This window comes from Dama dama, chromosome 5, assembly GCF_033118175.1.
Source record: "Dama dama isolate Ldn47 chromosome 5, ASM3311817v1, whole genome shotgun sequence".
In the NCBI taxonomy this organism is placed as follows: domain Eukaryota; kingdom Metazoa; phylum Chordata; class Mammalia; order Artiodactyla; family Cervidae; genus Dama; species Dama dama.
Window position 1 is genome coordinate 103,456,844 of NC_083685.1, and position 17,686 is coordinate 103,474,529.

A 17,686-nucleotide genomic window follows, 5' to 3' on the forward strand; every position below is an offset into this window, starting at 1 on the left:
TGAAGAGGTATTTGTACACCCATGTTAAGACCAACATTACCAACAATAGCTGCAATGTGGCAGCAACCCAGATGAAATAATACGCAAAATGTGGTCTGTATGCACAATGGAACAGTATTCAGTCTCATAAAGAAAGAAAGGACACCTGCTACAACACAGAATGACCTTGAGAACACGACGGTAAGAGAAATAAACCAGTCACAGAGAGACAAATTCTGCATGAGGTACCTAGAACAGGCAATTTCACAGAGACAGAAAGTACAGTGGTTGTTACCAGGAGCTGGGGGCAGGGTTGGGTATGTATTGTTTAATGGGAACAGTTTAGATATTGCAGATGATAAAGTTCTGCAGGTTGGCTGCACAGCAACATGAATATATTTACTACTAGTGAACTGTACACTTAAAAATGACTAAGATGATAAATTTTATGATATGTGTATTTACCCTAACTTTTCAAAAAAGACAAACATTAAGGAATAAAACAAAATCTTGCTGTTAGCTAATCACAAGAGTAACACCTAAAACAAAATACAGAAAATCAAAAATAAATTAATATTACTAGAAGATATGCCAGATAAAGGGCTTCCCTGGTGGCTTAGCAGTAAAGAATCTGCCTGCAAAGCAGGAGCTGCAGAAGATGTGGGTTTGATCCCTAGGTCGGGAAGATCCCTTCTGGGAGGGCATGGCAGCCCATTCTAGCCTGGAGAATCCCATGGACAGAAGAGCCTGGACGGCTACAGTCCATGGGGTTGCAGAGTCAGACACAACTGAAGTAACTTGGCACGGAGGCATGCATACACATTGCTTATAGGGCTTCCCAGATGGCTCAGTGGTAAAGAATCCACCTGTCAATGCAGAATCCCTTGGAAAAGGAAAAGGCAACCCACTCCAATCTTCTTGCCTGGGAAATCCTATGGACAGAGAAGTCTGGTGGGCTACAGTCCATGGGGTCACAAGAGTCAGACACGACTTAGTGACTAAGCAACAACATTGTTATGGCTGGCTCATAAATGTATATATTTAATAATATTACAAAAATGAATAGAACAAAAGAAAACCACTAGCGATCACAGTGGAAGTCCTTAACACAATTCTCAGAATCAATACGTCAAGCAAAAAATAAGGGTCGGGAGAATATAAATTATACTTAGTAAATGTGAGATGAACATATAATTTTGTACAGGGAAAAGTCACTAAAACTGACAGCTTGTTAGACTACAGATTAATTTTTATTTTTCATCTTTCAGCACTATGGCAGAAATGAAGTCCCCAAACCTTCCACCTACAAACTATCTTTTAAAAATGCTAAACACACACACACACATATATATATGAAACTCTGGACTCATTGGATTAGAGAAAACGGTTGAAACCAAAATTCAAGAATGTGGGCAAATTAAAGGCATTTTCAGATATTACAAAAACAGAAAAATGTATCACCACTGATAGAACTTATAAAGAAGGTACTTCAGGGAGAAGGAGGGTGATCCAAAAAAAAGCATCTGTGGTCAGGAAGGAATGAAGAGTGAGGACAATGGTAAACAGGTAGATAAATTTAATAAATGCTAACCTAGAAAATAATGACAGCAATAATGTCTAATTTGAAGAGTTAAAGTAAGAATAGAGCCAATGTCAAACAAGAGGTGACAGGAATTATAAGTCCTTGCCTCCATCAGGAGGACTGATTGATTATATGATCGAATCTTTTGACTCAAAAGGCTAAAATTTGAGTAAAATAAACCCAAGTTAAGGAGAAAGAAAAAGAACAGAAATTAATGACATAGAAAAAATCAACAGGATTAATCAATAAATCCAAAAGCTGGTTATTTGAAAAGTAAGCAAGCATTAAGCAAGTCTGGCCAATTAAAAAAGAGAAAAGGTGGACACACATGCATGCATACACACGCACACAAGTGTAAACAGGAAACAGTGCACCACAGACATGGAAAACTTTTTCTCTTACAACAGACTACTATACGTAACATTACGTTAACATATGTTAAATTTCAACAGTGCTAATGATTTTCTAGGACATATAAAGTATTAGATTGAAGAGGCAGAAAACCTTAGAAAAGCCAATGATGGAAAAAAATGGAAAGGTAGTTAAATACTAATACCAATTTCTTTAAAAAAAAGAAAACAAAAACAAACACCACCAGCAGTCCAGACGGTCTGCAGTCAGATTCTGCCAGACTTTGGAACCAGATCATCCTTCTGCTTCAGAGCAGGAAGAAAACTTTCCCCTCTCCACCACTGAGGACAGCATAACCTTGATTATGAACTCAGACATGGGAGGAGGGTGAAAAAACATAACACCAATCTCTTATCAATACAGATCCCAAAATCCTAAATAAAAAAATGTCAGCTAACTGACACTATCAAACAACCCATACGGGCGTTTTAAATTATCCCAGGATTTCGGCGCCAGAAAAACTAGCAAAATAATCTCCTGTGATGTTAGCAATGTTAAGAAGAAAACTACATGGTCATATCAATACATGCTATACAGAAGCATTTGGGGAGCGGGTGGAAATCCACAAAATAGAAACTGACTTAATCTGATAAACAAGATCCTTAGTGAGGAAACACTGGCAACATTCCCCTAAAACCAAGCCCAAGACAAAAATGTCCTATTTAATCGTCAAGGCTCTGGAGAGGTGGTCCGTAGAAAACAAGAAATGAGTACAAACATTAGAAAGAGACCTCTGTTGTTTAACAGAAAAGATTGTCCATGTACAGCAAGCAGACAAATCAACTGGAAAAACAAAGATTAAAACGAAGAGACCTCAGAGAGGAGGCTCCAGGTCTAGTTTGGGGCACCAAATCAAACTTAGTTTGCTTCCAGACTTCGTCCTGCAAAGCTGTTTTCTGTAGAGTAAGGCATCGGGGATGACAGGCTTGCCCCTACCCCCAACCTCGTCTCCCATCTTAAATGAAACAGCATCTTGTTTGAAACTAGATGACATAGATCTTCTGAAACCAAAATTTGACTTGTGACGACTCAGCGGCGCTTTATCTGCTGCCTGCAGCGCCCGCAGTTGCTGATGGATAAGCGCGTCACGGCGGGCGAAATGCTCCCGATAGAGGGCAAGGGCGAGCAGCCTCCGGGAACGCGTCTCTCCAAGGGAGCAGCGCTCATTATATAAACTTACCTGCTGGCAAACGCAGCGCCCACACCTTAAAAATGAGATATTCAGGGTCCAAATTCCCTTTTTAAAAAAAAAAAAATTCTAAAACTAACGGCGTTCCCCGGATGCGCGGGGAGGAGGCGTCCCCCTGGGCTCCTGACAGGCTGCGCATCCCGGGCCACCGGGCATCCCAACGGCGCCCGGGTCCAGGTGCGCCGCGCGGGCCGGGCCAGCGCAGCGGGGCCCACGGTTCCCAGGGGCCCGCACTCCACGGGCCACCCGCCCCGCCTCGCAGCACCCGGGACAGCTCCCGCGGGGCCGCGCCGGGGGCGCCTCTGGGGCCCCGTGTCCGCGGCGCCAGACTCCGTCCAGCGCTCCCGGACACCCACGGCCCGGAGGGGAGGCCAGTCTCCTGCCGCGCCACCTGCGACATGGGTCCAGCCGCCCGGGCTGGACGGGCCGGACGCCGCCTCAGCGAGGGGCAGCCCCGCGACCCGCGCCGGACCCCGCACCCCGGACCCCCATTCCGGACCTAGACCGGGACCCGCAGCCCGAGATGACCACGCGGCTCAGACGCGAGGCGAGAGTGGTCGGAGCCGCCCCCACTCACCCGCCAGCTCAGCTCCACAGCCAGCAGCCGCCGCGGCTCCCGCGCTCCCTCACGGACTTCCAGAGGGGCCCCCGCCGCCGAGCGTCGCCCCGAGCTGTCTGCAGGGGGCGCGCGCGAGCGGCGCGAGGCAACCTGGGAGATGTAGTCCCGCAGCCCTGCGCCGTCTCCCGCCCACGCGGTGGCCAGACTGCAAAGCCTGGTGCCTAGACCGCTAAGCGTGGTACCTTATCCGCAAAGCTCGGCACTCGGCCCGCAAAGCGCGGTGCCTGAACCACAGAGCTCGGTACCCGGCCGCCCAGCGCGGTACCTGGATCTCAAAGCTCGATAGCCGAACCGCAGAGCTCGGTACTAGGACCGTTCAGCGCGGTACCGGAACCGCCCAGCTGGTACCTGGACCGCCAAGCGTGGTAGCCGACCAGCAGTTTCAGCATCTCGGGAGGACCTGATTGGAAACTCAAACGCCCCCTCGCCGTGGCTACATAGGGTTTGCTGCATTAAAAACTCTGGGGGTGGGGCCCAGCAATCTGCCTTTTGCAAGCCCTTTAGTTGATTCTGAAGTTCCCTTAAGTTTGAGAACATCTGCTTCAAGTCCCACGCATCCACTCTTCTCCAAGAGACCTCATCTCACCTGTGGCATCAGCTACATATATAGGTACACACACACCGGTCCATCCCCAGGTACACTGGTGGCCCAGGCCTCCCCTCTCACTCCAGCCCTCAATTATCAGTGTTCACCCGACGTCTCCTCGAGGACGCCTCTGAAAAGCCAAAACTCAACAGGGTCAACACCACACTCACACTGCCTCCATCTGGTTCTGCTCTAGTGAACCTCATGTACACTGCATTTGTCCACTGGGGAGTCATCTAAGACCTTAGTGGAAGCTTCAGGAGCCGAATGGCAAGTCCCTGAATCATACTTGAGGGAGGGAGGATGGAAAGAGGAGGAAGAAATGAAGCCGGGAAAATACCAACCGCTTAACATGTGGAGGGAATGGAAAGACTGGTGCTGCCTTAAGTGTTCCCTGGAAGTGTTGTTGAGGGAGGGCTGTTTGAAGATGTTTAAGTATTTATGAAAAGAATCCAGTTAAGATGGAGCTGTGGGCTACACAAGAAAGAAGAGTTCTCACACATATGATGCCTAAAAAGTTGTATGTACGCGATGGGGCAGGTGGAGTCTCAGCATCAGTAGGAAAATGAGCCCGGAATAGAGGTTCTCAGGGGCCGTATGTCCTCCACTCCCACCTCCCCACCCAGGAAAACTTGGGAGATGTCTGGACACATCATGGTTTTCACACTGGGGGATGCCACCGCCAACTAGTGGGTAGAGGCCCCGAATGCTGTAACATATAATGTTGGCACAGGACAGGCCCATGACCAAGAATGATCTGACCCAAGTGCCAAAAGTGTGGAAGCTGACAAGCCCTGAGAAAGGAAGAGAGGAAGTTGTTTGTGAGAACAGACAGGGGGGGGTGTGTGTGTGTGTGTGTGTGTGTGTGTGTGATGCCAAATATAAACTGAGCAAGATGATAAGTAGGAGGGAGTTCTTTCTCTCCTTTCTTTTTTTCCCAAAATGTGCTTCATATTGCACATGTACAGTGCTTTCCAACTGTGGTGCTGGAGAGGATGCTTGAGAGTTCCTTGAGCTGCAAGGAGATCAAACCAATCAATCCTAAAGGAAATCAATTATGAATATTCACTGGAAGGACTGATGCTGAAGCTGAAACTCCAATCCTTTGGCCACCTGATGCGAAGAGCTGACTTATTGGAAAATACCCTGACACTGGGAAAGATTGAGGGCAGGAGGAGACACGGGTGACAGAGGATGAGATGGTTGGATGGCATCACTGACTCAGTGGACATGAGTTTGAGCAAGCTCCGGGAGATAGGGAAGGACAGGGAAGCCTCGCGTGCTTCAGTTCATGGGGTCACAAAGACTAGCACACAACTTAGTGACTGAATAACAACAACAGTATTATTAAGGAAAATATGTTTAAAAGATGTCCTTTTCTTTTGCCATTTCATTATGCCTTCTGCCCTGCTGTTTTATTTTCAAATAGTTAAAAGTCAACACTTTACATAGCAAATATCAACTACTGCCCATGTTTATAAAATTGTTCAGATTTAAAACTTTGTTAATATTCATAAATTTAGTGTAATTTTCTTCAAAAAATCAAATTTAAATGTGACTTATACAGTGACTAGGCACATTTACTTTCAACTTATTTTCAGCACTTTTATTTGATAAATATAAGAGCTCAAGTACTGTCTTTTCTTCTGGATACTTTTTTACTTGAAATCAGTTAACACAGTAGCTTTTTCAGGTTTTTTTAAACATAGTCAAAGAGAAGTAAAGCAAATCATACTCAAAGAAGCAGGAGGAATAAAGCTAGACGATTGAGATTAAGCAGTGAGTCAGACAAACTGGATGTTTTGGGGGGGGGGAGGGGTCAGTGATTTATTTATCTTATTGGAGTAATTGAAAAACCAAGGTAGAGAGGAATTTTTGGTAAGGAAATATGATGGTCGCAGATGCCAAGTCAAGATGTGAGGATGGATGGGGTGGAGGCAGGACCAATGAGTACCCTTATATCAATTGCACAGCCAGGGGGAGGAGTGGAGTGAACCAGAGACCAAGGTTGTTCACTTGGATGTTCAAACCACCTGCACACCTTGCACGGCACTGTGCACTGCTGTGTATGACATCTCCAGTGAATAACAAAGTAGAGAGCCATCAGGAAGAGGAGAAGGGTGAGTGGTGAAGACAAACAGTTGAAAGCTTGGATAAGAGTGCAGGGGAGGCACAGGATGGCTCTCTGGAGAAGAATAGTCAGGTGTCCTCAGAGGTTCTCAGGCCGGGCAGTGTTTCCATCCAGGCAGAGGTGGAGATGTGGAGCCACCCAGAGCACATGAGGATAAAGAGGGATTTGTAGGTCATGGGACACTCATCACTCTCAGACATACTTTACATTTTGTGTTTTTCAAAAACTTGTTTGCATCCCTCCAGTGCAGTGCATGCTCCCTGCAGGCAGGCACTTTGTTGTCGTTTTTGTCCACACCCAGGGCTGAGGACACCGCTTTTCACGTCAGGTATGCAGGACTTGCAGAATGGATGGATGGTTGCATGAGTTAATCTCCCCAAGGCGAGAAGGCTGATTCAACACTGAAAGGTCTATGAGTGTCCTTCGCTGTAGAGACACTTGAGAGAAGGATTTTGTGCCCAGAAGTTCTTTGACAAAATACAGGACCGTTTCAGTTTTCAAAAACTCCTAGTAGGGAGGGGGGATCGGGATGGGGAATATGTGTAAATCTATGGCTGATTCATATCAATGTATGACAAAACCCACTGAAACGTTGTGAAGTAATTAGCCTCCAACTAATAAAAAAAAACAAAAACAAACAAAAAAAAAACCTCCTAGTAAACTGGGAACACAAGAGAAATTCTTAAGCCAGATAGAGAATGTAGCTACCTGAGCCCCTCATTAAATGTTCACTCCATGGTGAAACATTCAGAGTATTCCCAGGAAAAGTCAAGTTGAGAGTGTCTGCAGTCTTCAACGCTACTCCAAGTTAAGAAGAAATGAATGGTAGTAAAAACACTTGAGATGGGGCAGAAGCTGGCAAAGGCCCTGAGACACTCTGCTGGGTGAGACTGGGGTGCCGGGCATGTTAAGAGGGGACACAGGCCCTGCTTCCCTGAGAAGCTGTGTCAGAGCATCCTTCCTGTCTTCCCCCTTTGGCAGCAGGTCTATCAAAGGACCATCTGCCAGAAGTCTGGAACACGTGATGCAGTGAGGCAACAGTCTGGATTTTGACTGCTCTCTGGTGACTCTGTGATCTAGTCTCATATTGTCCCAGTAAATTCTTTTTCTACTTAAGACAGCCAGAGGTGACCTCTGTTGCTTACCAGCAAGGACCTTGGCTGGCACAAGGGAGTCTCCTAGACAGGCAATGCCTAACATACCCTCACTCATTTGTTTAACTAGCTCTGCTCCAAGGACTGAGAATACAAATATGAAAGGCGTAGTAAGGATGCTTCTTGTTAACTGGGGGAAAATCTGTACTTCGGATTTCCACATCTGTACTATCAAGTCACCTAATCAATCCAGTAGTCAGGGGACTTCTCTGGTGGTCCAGTGGCTAAGACTCCATACTCCCAATGCAGGGGGCTCAGGGAACTAGATTTACTTTACTGGTCAGGGAACTAGATTCCCCATGCTGCAACTAAGAGCCGGTACAGTCAGATAAAAAAAATTTTTTAATCCAGCAGTCAGAACTTGGGTCCAACAATCACAATAGTAGGCACCTCAGTATATTTAGCTTTTGGTGAGATGAACCACGGAAAGAGCTGAAACAAGCTCAGGATTTGGGTTCAATCCTTGGTGTGGAAAAAAAATGATATAATTCAAAAACCAGGAGAAGGAAATGGGAACTTGCTCCAGTATTCTTGCCTGGGAAATTCCATGGACAGGGGCCTGGCAGACTACAGCCCATGGAGATACAACTGGTCAGACATGGCAGAGCTAAGGAGCACTAAGTCCATTTGAGGGTTTTGCTGCCACCTAGAGGATTGATCTGGTAGTGAAGTAGGAGATCACAAAGTGGGACTGAGCCTCTAAAACACACACACAAAAGTGCTCTGAAACTCAGGGCCCCAAAGTTGTGGCTGCTTTTAAAGGAACAAAGCAGAATTATTTGGAATCTTTAATATGCACTTATAGATGTTTTATGCAGGAATTCATAACACTTTGGGTCACGGGCTCATGTTAAGATGTGATGAAATAATAAACAATCTTGGATAAATGCACAAACCAATCCTATATAATTCCAGGGATCCTGGGATGCCCCCTGCCCCCTACCAAGACCATTGCCAGGTTCAGTGTCCAGTTAAGAGTCTCTGTGTTATGTGGGAATTGACTACAACCTCAGAATTTTTTCACATGGAGGCACATTCCTGCATGTCACATTGTATGTTTGTATGTTGTTGTTGTTTGGTCACTAAGTCGTGTCTGCCTCTTTGTGACCCCCTGGACTGTAATCTGCCAGGTGGATTACATGGGATTCTTCAGGCAAGGATACTGGAGTGGGTAGCCATTCCCTTCTCCAGGGGAGCTTCCTGACCCAGAGATTGAACCTGTGTGTCCCACACTGCAGGCAGATTACCGTCTGAGCCACCGGGGAAGCCTCAGTCCCCAGCAGACTTTGTGTATTTATATCACACGGTGCTGGGAGCGTGTGGATTTGTGCTCCCTTCTCAGGACAGTCTTATGAAGCCTGCCCAGGATTTCCTCCTCAGCTTCCTCAAGTCCTGCAGCTCTGTGGGTGCCAGCTTCCTGCCTCACACCCCATAGCCACAGGCTCCTCTCAGAGCCTCTGTGCTCCCAAGAGCAGCCATGCCCCTCTCTCCCCGCCCCTGCAGACTCTTCTCTGGATGATCACAGCCCTGGGCAGCACATGGAGCAGGTGGCTGACTCCCTCTGGATTTGTGTGATGGACGAGCTGCTGGCACCTGCAGAGAACAGGGTGACATTCCTGGAGCCGGAGCAATAGGGGGACAGGGATGGTGGTCAAGCAGGCAGCCAATGTTTAGAAGAATTAAGCCCCCCAGACCTCCCTGACCTTCCTCCAAAACAGGGACCCCTGTATTGCTGGTTCCTTCTTGGGGGCCACAGTCTCTGCCCCCAGTTGCCTTGAATCTCCATAAATGTCAGGATGAGCTCCCTGTCATGCCCCCGGGCCTAGACAGTCAACATAAACAGAGAACAAAACAATCGAATCATTGCAATAGTAACAGCAGCAGCAGCAGCTACTACTATCAGTTGAGTGACTACTATGGGCCCAACTCTGCTCTAGGTACTTCTAATGTCTGCTCAGTCACTCAGTCTGTGCAACCCCATGGACTGTAGCAGGTTCCTCTGTCCATGGGATTTCCCAGACAAGAATACTGGTGTGAGTCGCCATTTCCTCCTCCAGGGGATCTTCCCAACCCAGGGATCGAACCTCCATCTCTTGCATCACCTGGATTGGCAGGGGGATTCTTTACTCTGTGCCACCTGGGAAGCCTGGATACTTCTAATATATTCTTTTAAATGCACAACCACCCATGAGGTTGGTGATATTTCCATTTTACAGATGCCACTCATCAAGGGTAAATAACTGACCCAAGGACAAATATAGGGCTGGGGTAGATGTCCAGATCATTTCCCAGACTTATTCTTTCTGGTATGACGTAACAGACAAAAGAGACCCTCAGGAAACATTTAGGAACTGGTGGAGTCAGTCTTCCTTCATAATCTGATGGTTGTCACTATAAAACCAATAGTTAAGAGGTGGACTCACCTTGCTTGGCAGCTGCCAGTGGCCCCTTGTTGTTGCTTAGTTGCTCTGTCGTGTCCGGCTCTTTGTGACCCCATGGACTGAAGCACGCCAGGCTTCCCTGTCCTTCCGCATCTCCCGGAGCTTGCCCAAACTCGTGTTCGTTGAGTCGGTGATACCATCCAACCATCTTGTCCTCTGTCATCCCCTTCTCCTCCTGCCTTCAATCTTTCCCAGCATCATTTCCCAAACAGGGCCTTCCCTTTTCAAGAACCTGGCCTCACCACCGCTCTTCTCCCCTTGCATCAGGAGCAGGACAGTTCTGGTCCTCGAACGTCCCAGCTCCCACGTGGCACAGTTAGCCAGCTGGGTTCCAAAAGCCTGCACACAGCAGGTTTGTACAAGACTGGGCTGCTAGCTGTTTTCTCTTCTGGGCTGTGCAGTTGACTTGTCTGACACAGCGAGGGCAAGTCTCAGCTTCTCTGCACATTCATCCGTTATAAAAAATATTCTTATAGGGACTTCCCTGGCTGCCCAGTAGTTAGGACTTCACATTTCTACTGCAAGGGGCTCAGGTTCTATCCCTCGTTAGGGAACTAAGATCCCACATGCCATGCAGTGTGGCCAAAAAGAAAGAAAAAATTCTTACAAACATCTGTGCCCAAAAGCAGGTGCAGGCTTGAGGAGTCTTCGGATGCAAAGCCCATCCTTGAGCACCTTGGTCTGCGGAATCCCAGATCAGGCTGGTTTCATCCTCCACTCGTGGCTCTGCCTGACTTGGAAATGAAAGCTGTCCGAGGGTGGCTTGCATATCTGCTACAGACGCAGGGTTTATGCTTACTTTCTGACTCTCTCAAGTCAGGGCAAAGAGAATGGGGAACTGAAAAACCATTCAGTCACTTTCCATTCTCAAAAAGACACCCATGCAAAATTTGGTTATTGTTTTCGAGTCACGTGAATCATCAGATTTGACAAACCAAAACTTTACACAGCATGGTAAGAAGAAAGGGGGCATTAGAGGCAGCGAAACTGTGTTCCACTCCTTCGTTCTGCATTTAGAGCTGAAAGATTTTAGGCAATTCATTTACCCTCTCTGAAGACTCATTCACTCATTTGCAAAATGAGGCAAATAATAACACCTCAATAATAATCTCAAGCTGCTGTGAGAATTAAATGCAACATTACTCTATTGGAATAAAAAGTCCCTTGGACAATATCTGGCATTCAGTACACACTCAGCACATGTTGCAGTCTCATCTCCATCCTTCCATCTAGATCCTGATTCTCTTGAGGATGGATCCTCATAGCAGCATAATATGAGAGAGACGCCACTCAAATTCATTTTTTTTTGTCTTTTTTTTTTTTCAAATTCATTTTAAATTAATAAGTTTGATGGTACACAGGAAATTAAAGGAGGGGGACAAGGTGGGGACAATTAAAGGTTTGGGCTCACTAGTCTCCTTTTGGTGGGAGAAAGTGAAAGCGAAAGTTGCTTAGTCATGTCCAACTCTTTGGGACCCCATGGATATCCATGGAATTCTCTAGGCCAGAATACTGGAGTGAGCAGTCGTTCCCTTCTGCAAGGGATCTTCCCAATCCAGGGATCAAACCTAGGTCTACCCACATTGCAAGCAGCTTCTTTCCAGCTGAGCCTCCAGGGAAGCCCAAGAATGATGGAGTGGGTAGCCTATCCCTTCGCCAGGGGAATCTTCCTGACCCAGGAATTGAACTGAGTTCTCCTGCATTGCGGGCAGATTCTTTACCAGCTGAGCTACAAGGGAAGCCCTTTGGTGGGAGGGAGACAAAAAATTTGGAATTAAAATGTCCAGTCTACATTCTAGTCCTTAGAATCATTCAGACTGGTTGAATTAGAGCCTACCTAAGACTTTTTCTTTTTTAAAAGTTTGTTTTATTTTTAATTTTTTTTTGGCTTCACTGGGTCTTCATTCTGTGCTCGGGCTTTCTCTACTTGAGGTCCGCAGGCTTCTCACTGCGGCGGCTTCCCTTGCTGCAGAGCAAAGGCTCTAGGGCTCACAGGCCTCAGTAGTTGCGGCACTCGGGCTTAGCTGCCCAGCAGCATGTGCAGTCCTTGCAGATCAGGGATCAACCCCTGTCCCCAGCATTGCAAGATGGATTCTTAACCACTGAACCACCAGGGAAGTCCCTGAGATTTTTTTCATCTGCAAAATAAGAGCTCCTGTGGGAATAAAATTTTTTAAAAGTATGTCTGGTAGGTGCTCAAAGATGAGAACTGAAATGATCACCTTAAATTAGCTTCTTAAAGAAACAGGCAGTCAAATCTCCAGGCCCTACAGATCCCCAGAATCTGTGCATCTGTGAGACCCTACAGACCCATTCCCTTGGCTACATTCCTGGTCACTCTGAACTGGCTAGTCTGGCATGGGAAGTGGAGAGGTGCATGTGGTGTTTGCCCAGTTTCCTCTGATCCCTGACTTGGGCCATTCTGGACCTTTCTCATCTCCACTGGCTCCCATGTCAGTTCCACATGGGTTCTGGACAGCTTTATGCAGGGGTAACTGACAGCACCTCACCTCCTGGCCCAACTGTGCTCTCACCCCTGCTCTGGGCTCCCGTATTGACCATGCCCTGGGGTCTGTCCCCACAGCCCTGAAATGCAGGAGACTCAATGCCCTGTGGAGTGAACCCCTGACCTATGAGGACTGGGAGCAGCGGGTGCAGTTCATGCACTTCTCAGGGTGCAGCCCCACAGACCCAGCAGGCCCTCTTGATCATAGGCAGCCCACTCAGGAAGACTGTCCCCCACTGGCTCTGCCTCCTCTCCCACCTGACTCACGCATCCCTCACTCCTCCCCTAGGAAGGGGCCCTTTACGCAGCCCTGCCAGGAGTCCTCTGCCACAAGCTTCACTTTCTGTGGTTGAAATGTGGGAGTTAGATTATTCACTAAAATAACAGCAATAAAAACACTATTATAAACAATGAGGTCCTACTGTATAGCACAGGGGACTATATTCGACATGCTGAGATAAGCCATCATGGAAAAGATACTTTTAAAATGTGATTAGGTCATCTGAGAGCCCCCATGACTGGGATCAGTGCCCAAAGGACATCCCAGGGACTTCCCTGGTGGTCCAGTGGCTAAGACTCCACAAAGCAGGGGGCCTGGGTTCAATCACTGGTCAGGGAACTAGATCCCACATGCCGCAACCAAGAATTTGCATGCCGCAACTAAAGAACTAAGAGTTCTTATGCTGCAACTAAAGACACTGTACATAGCAACAAATATCCCAAGTGCCACAAGACTTGATGCAGCCAAACAAATAAATTACTTAAATAATAAAATATTTTTAAAAAATAAGTAAAGGAAACCCTAGAGAGCTCTCTTGTGCCTTCTGCCTTGTGAGGACACAGAGGAGAAAACAGCCATTTATGAACCAGGAATCTGGCCCTCAGCAGACACCAAATCTGCAAGGAAAAAAATCAAAGTTCACTGGAGCAAACAAAAAGTTCAGAGGAAGACAGTTTCTCATTGGCTGAGCTCGTTGCCTTCCTGCTGGGGTAGTTGGGTAGTTACATTTCCTGTTTGGGAGTACTTCTCTCCATCTCCCAGTTAAGAACTGATGTCTTCCTGTTGGGGTTAATTGTGAGGGGCAGGGTGGGAGAGCTCGCTCTGCAGGCCTTCCTAACTCCAATTTTAGTTGAGGTTTCCTTTTATTATTAATTTTCAGTTATCACACTAAAAATAATAATAAAAATCAAAAAGTAACAAGTAAAATTAATAATACCTGCATTTACTTAGCCCAATATATCTAAAATATTATCTTTTCAACATGGAATCAATATAAAATGTTAATGAGCTATTTTACATTATTTTTTCATTCCAAGTTTGGGGATCTGATGTATAATTTATACTTACAGCACATCACATCTTAATTCAACTACTCACATTTCAAGTGCTGTAAAGCTGCACATAGCTAGTGGCTACCATGTTAGACAGTACAGGTCCAAAGAACCCTTCATTGTCTGGATGTTCTGCAGAACATCCCACTGGGGCACTGTTGATGACATCATGCTATCTACACCCAGTGAGCAAGAAATCGCAGGTATTCTAGATGCCATGGTAAGACACATACACGCCAGAAGGTGAGATCTAAGCCCTACAAAGATTCAGGAGCCTGCCACACTGGTGAAAATTTTAAACCTGTTAGACATTTGTATTGAAAATAATTTAACTTGCCCAAAGGAAAGTCTGACCTTAACCCTGGGCTGCTGGGAAGTCATCTCTTGCCCTTGGCATATCGCGTCTGATAGGAGTGTTCTGTTTTGTTTGGCCTTTGGCCAGCCATATGATAACAAATGATTTGAGGTAGGGACTTTGGGTCATGTGATATCAGTGTGATCTCTTGAGGATCTGGAGACTGAGATCAACCACAAGGGCGATAACCATGCTTATGTGATGGAACCCCCCCAGAAAAGCTTTCAACACCAAGGCTTGGGTAAGCTCCCCTCATTGGCAGTCCTCCACGAATATCATTATAATTCAAAGCTGGGAAGTCATGCTGTCTGACTCCCTGGGGAGAGGATAAACCGGAGCTCTGTGTTTGGTACCTCCCTGGATTCTGCCCTTGGCATTTCTTCCCTTGTTGATCCTAGTATGCATCTTTTAGCAGTAATAAGCTACAGCCATGAGTATGTAACAGCTCTCAGTGAGTTTTGCAAGTCCTTCTAGCAAGTTATCAAACCAAAGGGTGCTTGATATAGACAGTTACATGCGTTTGAATATTTGTTGTAGAACACAGTTCACTCAATTTGTAAAGAGTATTTGTTTCTTGATTTCGCTGGGTCTTCCCTGCTCTGAGCAGGTTTAGTTGCACTGCAGCAAGTAGGATCTTAGTTCCCCGACCAGGGATTGGACCCACATCCCCTGCATTGGAAGGCGAATTCTTAACCACTGGACCACCAGGGAAGTCCTCTGTAAATAGTATTTGTCATAGAAGATTGGTTTTATGCACTGGCTTTGTGATAATTAACTTGCTGATTTTACCTCACTGGCTTGTTGTATAATTAATACAACTGGCATAAAAAGCCTGTGAGGGTTCTCTTAAAATTAGGAACATAATGAAAGAAATTGCTTCTGGTAAAACTCAATTTTGTTTCACAAAAATTAAATTTGTTTTACGTGTAAATTAAAGTGGCTCTAACAAATTAACTTAGAAATGCAAAGTATCAATTTGTCACAACTGGGCATTTGGGCCAGTGGAATTTTCTTGTTTATTTCTATATTCTTGTTTTAACTCTGTTCCTTTGTGGATCATCACATTCCAGAAGATTAAATGATAATACCCTTAAAGCTTCCTTAAGCGTATAAACACTTTAAGGGGTGATGATTCAGAAGGCATCTGCTCTGCTAAATAGCATTCATCCCCTTATGCTTGCCCAATAAATAGACATCTTAACTAGAACATGGGATAAATGGGAATTAGCAGCAGATTAGGGGTGTGGGGGAGACAGGAGGAAGTGCTACAAGCAAATAGTTTTGGAGTCAGAGGGACAGTGACTGAAATCCTACCCCTACCCCTTACTAGCCTTGTGATCCTGGGTGGGTTTCATTGAGCCTCTGACTTATCCTCTGTAAATTGGGGGTAATGATGGTAGCCACCTCACAGGGTCTTTGGTAGGGGAGAAGGAGGATTGGTGAGACTGTGATTATACATCACTTAGATCCTTGAAAGCACATGATAAGCACTTTATAAATAACAACGGGTATTATTAACTGACTGGGATGCTTTCCGTAGAAGGCAATGGCACCCCACTCCAGTACTCTTGCCTGGAAAATCCCATGGACGGAGGAGCCTGGTAGGCTGCAGTCCGTGGGGCCGCACAGAGTCAGACACGACTGAAGTGACTTACCAGCAGCAGGAATGCTTTCTGGTTCCGGGAATAAAAGTGGCAGAATTTCTGTTGGGGCGGGGTGGGATGGGGCCTCCAGAGCAGATATCACACTGGAAGGCGCGGTAGGACTCAGCTCTTTTCGTTGATTCTATGCGTAGTTGGAGAAAAGAGGAAGGAGATTTAGAGGGACCGGAGCGCTACCCCCACATCCCTCGTGCTCCCCTCGCAGAGATATTGGGGGCATGCCTTGCAATCCTCGATTTGGACTCCCGAGAGAGGGCGCCGCACTTTCCTGCTTGGAGCACAGCCGCCTCGCACTCAGACTCCTGATGGAAGTCCCTCGCAGCTTCCACCGACCAAGCAGGGAACCTAGAGACCCACCCCCGCCCCAATGGCCCTGGACGTCAGCCCAACTCCCCTTCCCGGCAAAGGGGGCAGGACCCCGGGTTTCACCCACCACAGACCTTAGAGAGTGGTTCCCCTGCGCCAGGCTGGGGTCAGCGCCCTTCTGATCAGTGGGGGAGCCGCTCGGACCCCTTGAAGACTCCGCAGTCAGACAGAGGTCCATTCCTAGCACCTGCTCAGGTCAGGGAGGACACACTCGGACGCCCGGAGCCGCGGCAGCCTCTTGCTCCCGCCCGAACACTGTCCTTACCCAGGAAGAGGTTTGACCTTGGCTCTGGAGCCAACTCTCTAGGTCTGAGATCCCACACACTTCGCCTCTGGTTAGGCCGTGACCTTGGGCAGGTTATCTATCTGCGCCTGGTTCTCCCACCGAGACTCCCCAACGGTCGTCACGCGTCCGCAGGGTTTTGGCACCTGCGCACAGTGATCTTTCCATACATATCCGCTATCGCTACCGCACATGCCCCTGTGGTTTGGTCGCTCAGTCGTGTCCAACTTTGCGACCTTTCGGACTGTAGCCCGCCTGGCTCCTCTGTCCATGGGATTCTCCAGGCAAGAATACTGCAGTGGGTTGCCATTTCCTCCTCCAGGGGATTTCCCCCACCCTGGTGGTCCCTGTCAAGGACCAAACCCAGACAAATCTATTAACCTGCTCTGATTATATTGTGACTAGACCCTGGGTTCTGGTTATAGTCTCAACACCCACACCCTGAATAACCTTGGACCAGTTGCCTCTTCTCTCTGGACCTCCGTTGCTCTGTCCATCACTTGATGGACTTCACTGACTGAAAAACCCATTTATTGATTTGCTACTTTCTTTCAAGCTCCTCCACCGCACACGAGCGAGGCTACAGGGATTCCCAGTCCTGTGGGAGAGGACCCACGGGTGGGAGGTTCGCTCTGCTTCTAGGGTCGAGGGAGGTCAGAGGTTCCTAGGAAAATGGCATTTGAAGAAGGCTGGAAGGATGACCCTTGGAGTCCGCCCGGGAAATACTGGCGAGGTTTTTATGTTGCAGTCCTTTCAGAGCTGAGCGTTCTCGGCGATCGCGTCTTGTAATAAGCCCAACGCACCTCCTCCACGGCCGAAGTCGCGGGGACAGTGGTGCCTCGAGTCCGCATCCCGGGACCCAGTCCGCCACGCCAGGGTCCGATCCCTGAGAGCGCGGGGTGCGGGTCACACTCGGCCGGCTCTCCAGGGGCCACCCTCACACCGCCCAGGAACAGGAGAGCCGCGGGGTCCAGGGCCGGGTGCAGGTAGCGCGCGAGTCCCTTGGGCGGCGCGGGCGCCTGCCCCGCCGCGGGAGGAGGCTAGGAGGCGAGGAGGCGTGGCGGGGGGCGGGGCCGGCGCGCGGCCTCCCG

The 17,686-nt window shown here is 47.6% G+C and overlaps 1 protein-coding gene and 1 long non-coding RNA gene across 6 annotated transcripts in view; both read right to left on the reverse strand.

Moving 5' to 3' along the window:
* SPECC1 (sperm antigen with calponin homology and coiled-coil domains 1) overlaps positions 1-3,810 on the reverse strand; it is a 198,288-nt gene extending 194,478 nt beyond the window's left edge. The window contains exon 1 of one of the 2 annotated variants that reach the window (XM_061143591.1): positions 3,739-3,810. The gene's annotated coding sequence lies outside the window, so the exon portion shown is untranslated. The remainder of the gene's footprint in view (positions 1-3,738) is intronic. The other variant, XM_061143587.1, reaches the window with a different exon arrangement.
* A 2,147-nt stretch (positions 3,811-5,957) lies between these two features.
* LOC133057271 (uncharacterized) lies at positions 5,958-17,616 on the reverse strand. Of its 4 annotated transcripts, XR_009692991.1 has the most exons (4): positions 16,387-17,616; positions 15,941-16,070; positions 10,075-12,247; positions 5,958-9,244 (listed from the first exon to the last, which is right to left on the reverse strand). It is a non-coding gene; the product is annotated as an uncharacterized LOC133057271 (long non-coding RNA). The 4 variants fall into 4 exon arrangements; XR_009692990.1 differs by having other exon boundaries at positions 10,075-16,070; XR_009692992.1 differs by having other exon boundaries at positions 5,958-9,267; positions 10,075-16,070.
* Between the last annotated feature and the right edge of the window lie 70 nt (positions 17,617-17,686).